Consider the following 7845-nt stretch of genomic DNA (forward strand, 5'->3'; position numbering starts at 1 on the left):
ACCTGCAAAGCCGAATGGGAAAGATGATCAGAGATGCCAAGTTTGGCCACATTTCCTCAACAAGTAAACACAATTTAGCCATCCCTTCCTTGATTCAGTCATGGGTTAAAGGTCATTAGGAATGTCCACCGGCAAGTGAGATCTCACTAGATATGCTCTGCAGATCTGACACTGGATGACTGGATAACTACTAAAATTACAAGTACAGAAAGGCCATGGAAATATTAACTGTTTACCAACTGAAGGTCTCAGGCAAGACCATGGCCTTCAGAAGGTAAAGGCTGGCAGCTGAAAGGCACCTATTGAAGGTCCTCTCATACCACATTGAAGACTATTTCCATCAATAGCCTTGGACTGCACCTACACATCACCAAGACGGAGCAGGGACAGAGGCAGTAAGGGCCAGTCTAGTCAAGGGCCTGTCCACCAATCATTCTTTATCTGCAGTAGGTGGGGAGAGTGTAATCAATAATCATGAAGAGATGGAGGTGCGAAATTCAGCACAGGGCAATGAGGATGCAGTAGACCTCACTGCCCAACATTACAGACTGTTCCATTGTTAGTGAAGGCATCAATGTTGACCCAAGAAAGTCACAGATTGAATTCTCTGGCTTGTGTTGAGTTAGTTTACCTCAGATTTGTAGTAGGTGTTCAAATTGTCAGGATATGCCCAGTGGTGTCCCACAAAGATCTGTTAGGGCCTCAATTATTCACATTATTTATTAGCAACTGGGATAATGGCATAGAAATTCATCTATCCAAATTAGCTGATGACACGGAGTTAGGTGACATTGTAGACAGTGTAGATAATAGCATAAAATTATAAAGGGATATTGAAAGACCATGTGAACGGGCATAATGTTGGCAGATGGAATTCATAAGCAAGTGTGAGGTTATCCATTTTGGACCTAAAAAGGATAGATCAGGGTTCTTTCAAGATGGTACGAAGTTAATAATAGTGGGTGTCCAAAGAGACTTGGGGGTTCAGGTGTACAGATCTAAAATGTCATAAGCAGAAAATAGAAAACAGAGGCAGAAAATAATCCAGAAAGTTAATAGAATGCTGGCCTTTATATCTAGAGGGCTGGCATACAAGGATGCATGATTTAGACCGCAGTTATATAAAATCCTGGTTAGACCCCACTTGGAGTACTTAGAGCAGATCTGGGTACCATACCTTAGGAAGGATACATCAACCTTGGAAGGAGTACAACATAGGTTTACAACAATGATACTTGGACTTCAGGGGTTCATAGGATAGATGATACAAATTAGGCATGTCTTCTCTAGAACTTAGGAGGTTAAAGGTGATCTGATTGAAGTCTTCAAGGTATTAACGGGAAAAGACAGGGTAAAGACAAACTATTTCCACTGGAGATTCTAGAACGATGTGGCATTGTCTGAGAATTAGGGCCAGACTGTTCAGAAGAGGGGTTAGGAAGCATTTCAATGCACAGAGGGATGGAACTCTGTTCACAAATGGCAGTGGATGCGGGATTAGTTGTTAATTTTAAATCTGAGATGGATATATTTTTGTTAAGCAAAGGTATTGAAGGATATGGACCAAAGGCAGGTATCTGGAGTTTGGCCACAGCTCAGCCAATGATCTCATTGAATGACGGAATAGACTCAAGGGGCTGAATGGCCTATTCGTGTTCCTATTTTCATTTGTTATGGGCAGAGGTTGAAGCAACAGGCAGGGTAAAGTGGAGTTCAGGCTGTAAAAGGATCAGCCATGCTCTTATTGAATGGTGGGGCAGGCTCGAGAGGTTGAATGGATTACTCCTGCTTGTAGCTCCTTGTGTTTGTGAGGCATGATCTATGTAGTTATTACCTACCAAGTGAATGGTTAATTACTGCTGAATTGTGAGCTACGCATTCATCATGGTGAGATCTAAATTAAACCTGTCAGAATGCCAAATCCTAAAGGGAAATACAATCTCCAGAGAATCCTGCTGTTGCTCTAAACTCTGGGCACTGAAGGGAGACGAAACTACAACAACAAACAGGAACCAGCGCAATGCGCTCACTACCTGTTTCTACAATGTTTTTGCAGGTACGACTCTGTTTATCTGTTTCCGACAGCTGGGAGAAATCTTTGTCAATCCAACTAAGTAGCAGCAGCTCTCCAGAGAAAACACCCAGATGGCAATGAGTTCAACAAAGTAAAAACTTTCTTTGAAGTGTAGGGCAAGGAAGCAGATGTTAGCTTTCAAATTAATTGTCAATGCAGAAGCAAAGCCTTTTTATATGAGAGACTGGAACCACATTCAGATTGGACTGACTGCTAAAAGCCATCCCAAATGAAGTCAACTGTTGGAAATTCCAAAGCTCTTTTCAATTTTCAATTTAAATTGAAACTTCCATTCGTTCTCACTCTCAATTTTTACGAGAAAGGGTCTTCAGAGGCCATGAAATAAATATTCTTCAATGAGTTTAACACCACCACATGTTACATGTCAGCTGTTGTCTAATGATAACATTCCTGCTTCAAATTAAAACGTTTTGGGTTTCAATCCCACTCAAAAGGCTAAGCATAAATTCTGGGTAAACACTGTAGTGGATTACTGAGAGAGTGCATCATTGTTGTCATTCAGGTGAAATATGAAACCTCTCAGACAGAAGCAGAAGATCCCATGGAACTATTTGAAAAAGAGCAGGCGAGCTCTTCCCAATTTACTGGCCAATATTTAGATCTCGCAATTGACATTTGTAAAACAGATTCTCTGCCCTTTTCTTTCTTATTGTTGTTTCTGATTGTTTGCGGGATCATACTGCTCCCAAATTGGCTGCTTCTCCAATGCCTACATTTCAAAAGTATCTTATGAGATAGAAAGTGCTTCAGGATGACCTGTGATTGTGAAATCACAACACAAATTCAAGTTCCATCAGTGACACTCAAAGAACAAACAACAACAAAGAACAGTAAAACACAGGACCAAGCCCTTCGGCCTACCAAGACTGCGCCGACAGGCAATGCCTTTCTAAACTGAAAACCCTTTGCTTCTACATGGTCCGTATCCCTCTATTCTCTGTCTATTCACATATCTGCCAAGATCCCTCTTAAATGTTGCTATTGTATTTGCCTCCACCACCTGCTCCGGCAGCACATTCCAGGCACTTACCACTTTCTGTCTAAAATATCTGTCTGTTACCTCTGCTTTAAACTTTCCCCCTTTTACCTTAAACTTATGTGCCCCAGTAATTGAAATTTCTACCTGAGAAAAAGAATCCAACTATCTGTTCTAGCCATGCCTTTCATAATTTTCATAAACTTCTAACAGGTCACCCCGATTCCCCCACCCTCATCTTTGACAGTCAAGTGAAAACAAACCAAGTTTGTCCAATCTCTCTTCATCGCTAACACCCTCCAAACCAGGCAATACCCTGCTAAACAGTTTCTGTACCCTCTCCAAAGCCTCCACATACTTTTGATAATGTGGTGACCAGAAACTGTGCACAATATTCCAAATGTGGCCTGTGGCCTAACTAAAATTCTACACAGCTGCAACATGACTTGCCAATTTTTATACTCTATTCCCTGACTGATGAAGGCAAATATGCTATATGCCTTCTTGACCACCTTATCGACTTGTGTTTCCACTTTCAGGGAACTGTGAACCTCTGCGCCTAGATCCTTCTGTATGTTTATGCTACTAAGGGTTCTGCCATTTACTGTATACTTCTCCCCTGCAATAGATTTTCCAAATTGCATCACTTCGCATTTGTTTGGATTAAACTCCCTTTGACATTTCTCTGCCCAAGTCTCCAGCCTATCTGTATCCTGCTGTATCCTCTGGCAATCCTCCTCACCATCTGCAGCTTCCCCAATCTTTGTGTCATCCACAAGTTACTAGTCAGGCCACCTACATTCTCCTCCAAATCATTTATATGTATTACAAACATTAGGGCTCCCAGCGCTGGTCCCTGTGGAACTCTTACTGGTCACAGGTCTCCAGTCAGAAGAGCATTCTTCCACTGCTACTCTGTGTCTTCTATGACCAAGCCAGTTCTGTATCGATCTTACCAGCTCACTGCAGATCCCATGTGACTTTACCTTCTGTATCAGCCTGCCATTAGGAACCTTGTCAAAGGCATTGCCAAAGTCCACACAGACAACGTCTACCATCCTGCCCTCATTAGTCATCTTTGTCACTTCCTCAAAAATCTCAGTCAGGTTTGTGAGACATGACCTTCCTCACACAAAACAATGCTATCTGTCAATAATAGTGGGAGTCTCATTATACCTGTACCAAACTTCTCTGTGTGCATCATTCCATTGCAAAGGTCTATGGACCATATAACCAGGCTTTAGCTATTTGGAAATGTTGTTAAAATGGTGAAAGCTGGTTGCTAGGAAGAGTGGCCAAAGCCAGGACATTAGAAGTCATCTGAGAAACAGTTAGATGCTACCATGAAAGGTTAAAGCATTAGATTTGAAAAAAAAACTGCCGGTTGGTTTTCCACCAGATCCATCTTACAAAAGCCCAAACCGCTCACTGGAGATAGCACTGTGTTGGTATCAGTATGAACCATCAATTTAGACTAGACTGGTTATGGTCACCCAATGGGAATCATTGTTTAGGAAAATTGCCCTTTATACATTGTCTTTCATGGTGCCATGAGCTGCTTTGTAGCCAATGAAGTATTTCAGTAGTGTGGTCACTGCTGCTTGTGGACTTTATTGATAGGGACATAGAATACAAGAGCAGGGAGGTGATGTACAAACACACGTTAGACTTCAGCTGGAGCACTGTGTCCAGTTGTGGGCACCGCATTATAGGAAAGCTAAGAATGCATTGGAGAGATTGCAGAAGAGATTTCCAAGAATGGTCACTGGAATGAGAAACTTCAGGTCAGAGGATAGATTGAAGAGGCATGGAGAGAAGAAGGTTGAGCAGAGATTAGATAGAGGTTTTCAAAATCATGAATGGTCGGGATAGAGTAGATAGGGAAAGCTGTTCTTGCTTGTAAAGTAACAAAAATGAGGGATAATAGATTTAAAGCAATGTGCAAAAGAAGCAAGGGGGAGGTGAGTGAAAAAGATTTTCACATTGTGAGTATGGAATGCACTGCCTGGAAATATGGTAGAGGCAGGTTCATTTGAGGCATTTATAAGGGCATTGGATGGTTATTTGCACAGAATAGCATGCAAAGCCATGAACAAGAAGCAGGTAATGATGCTTGTTTGGAGAGCAGGTGTAGAAATAATGGGCTGAATGGCTTCCTTCTGCAAGATTCCACAAAGAGCAATGAGATAATGACAAGACAATTTGATAATGTTTGTAGGTTCATTTTGGCTAGGACACCGAGAGTACTCCCTTTCTCTTACCCAGTAGAGCCATGGGATATTTCTGATCCATCTCTAGGGTGCATTCGGCAAAAGCTACCATAGTCCCACCCTCAGTGTCAGCCTCAACAATGTATTCATTCATCTGGAGTAAAATGTCAACTAACAGCCATCAGCCTCAGAGATGGCAGGGAGGGTGAGGGTTAATCCTAATCGCGAACAGTCACTATTATTTGTAAAGCACCCTAAGAGAGTGCTGTGGATAATAGGAGACAAAATGGACACAAAGTCCTTGATCTGCACTAACCAAGGTACTCTCACATGGTTAAATATCCAAACTGAAAAGTATTAGTCACCAAACTCAAGCAGCCAGATATTAGAACATAGAACATACAACAGTACAGCACAGGAATGGGCCTAAGGGCCATGATGCTGTGTTGAACTTGACACCAAATTCATTTAATCCCTTCTGCCTGCCCTTGGTCCAAATCCCTCCATTTCTTGCATATTCATGTGCTTATCTAAAAATCCCTTAAATGTCCCTATCGTATCTGCCTCCACCACCATCCCTGGCAGCTCGTTCCAGACTCCTATCATTCTCTGTGTAAAAAAACTTGTCCCTCACATCTCCTTTGAACTTTCCCTGTCTCAGTTTAAATGCCAATTAAACTGTATAATGATATAGTTACAAAGTTCTGTTGCATTACTCGAATAAAGAGTAGTGAAGTATACCAAGTCATTTAAAATGGGAAAATGCACTTTGTCAACTTCGGGTTGAAGTAATTCTTACAAAATCTGATCTGAAGAGTGAGACAACAAGGTACAGAGCTGGATGAACACAGCAGGCCAAGCAGCATCATAGGAGCAGGAAGGCTGAAGTTTCGGGCCTAGACCCTTCATCAGAAATGGGGGGAGGGGAAGGGGGTTCTGAAATAAATAGGGAGAGAGGGAGAGGTGGATAGAAGGTGGATAGAAGATGGATAGAGGAGAGGAAACAAACAGGTCGAAGGGGCGGGGATGGAGCCAGTAAAGGTGAGTGTAGGTGGGGAGTTAGGGAGGGGATAGGTCAAGGGCGCGGGATGAGGTTAGTAGGTAGGAGATGGGGGTGCGGCTTGAGGTGGGAGGAGGGGATAGGTGGGAGGAAGAACAGGTTAGGGAGGCGGGGACGAGCTGGACTGGTTTTGGGATGCGGTAGGGGGAGGGGAGATTTTGAAGCTTGTGAAATGGCGCACTGACCTCTATATCGCCGAGGCCAGACGCCAACTCTCCGACACCTCCTCCTACCGCCCCCCTGATCATGACCCCACCCCCGAGCACCAAACCATCATCTCCCAAACCATCCACAACCTCATCACCTCAGGTGACCTCCCACCCACGGCCTCCAACCTCATCGTTCTCCAACCCCGCACCGCCCGCTTCTATCTCCTTCCCAAAATCCACAAACCTGAATGCCCTGGTCGACCCATTGTCTCCGCCTGCTCCTGCCCCACCGAACTGATCTCCAACTATCTGGACTCCATTTTCTCCCCCTTGGTCCAGGAACTCCCCACCTATGTCCGTGACACCACACATGCCCTCCACCTCCTCCAGAACTTCCAATTCCCTGGTCCCCAACACCTCATCTTTACCACGGACGTCCAGTCCCTCTACACCTGCATTCCCCATACAGATGGCCTAAAGGCCCTCTGCTTCTTCCTGTCCCGCAGGCCCGACCAGACCCCTCCACTGACACCCTCATCCGCTTAGCCGAACTCAACCTCACCCTCAACAACTTCTCTTTCAATTCCTCCCACTTCCTATAGACAAAGGGGGTGGCCATTAGTTCCCGCATGGGCCCAAGCTACGCCTGCCTCTTTGTAGGTTACATGGAAAAATCCCTCTTCTGTACCTACACTGGCCCTAAACCCCACCTCTTCCTCCGTTATATTGATGACTGTATCGGTGCCGCCTCATGCTCCCACGAGGAGCTTGAACAGTTCATCCACTTCACCAACACCTTCCACCCCAACCATAAGTTTACCTGGACGATCTCTAATACCTCTCTCTCCTTCCTGGACCTCTCTGTCTCCATCTCGGGCAACCACCTAGAAACCGATATCCATTTCAAGCCCACCGACTCCCACAGCTACCTAGAATACACATCCTCTCACCCACCTTCCTGCAAAAATGCCATCCCCAATTCCCAATTCCTTCGCCTCCGCCGCATCTGCTCCCAGGATGAGGCATTCCACTCCCGTACATCTCAGTTGTCCTCGTTTTTCAAGGACTGTAACTTGCCCCACTCAGTGGTTGAGAACGCCCTCAACCGTATCTCCCACATTTCCCACAACTCATCCCTCACACCCCATCCACGCAATAAGAACCAAAAAAGAATCCCCCTCGTCCTCATGTACCACCCCATCAACCTCCGGATCCAACGCATCATCCTCCGACACTTCCGCCATCTGCAATCCGACCCCACCACCAAAGACATCTTTCCCTCCCCACCCTTATCTGCTTTCCGGAGGGACCACTCTCTCCGTGACTCCCTTGTCCGCTCCACACTCCCCTCCAGC

This window comes from Rhincodon typus, chromosome 29, assembly GCF_021869965.1.
Source record: "Rhincodon typus isolate 14 chromosome 29, sRhiTyp1.1, whole genome shotgun sequence".
Taxonomy (NCBI): Eukaryota; Metazoa; Chordata; class Chondrichthyes; order Orectolobiformes; family Rhincodontidae; genus Rhincodon; species Rhincodon typus.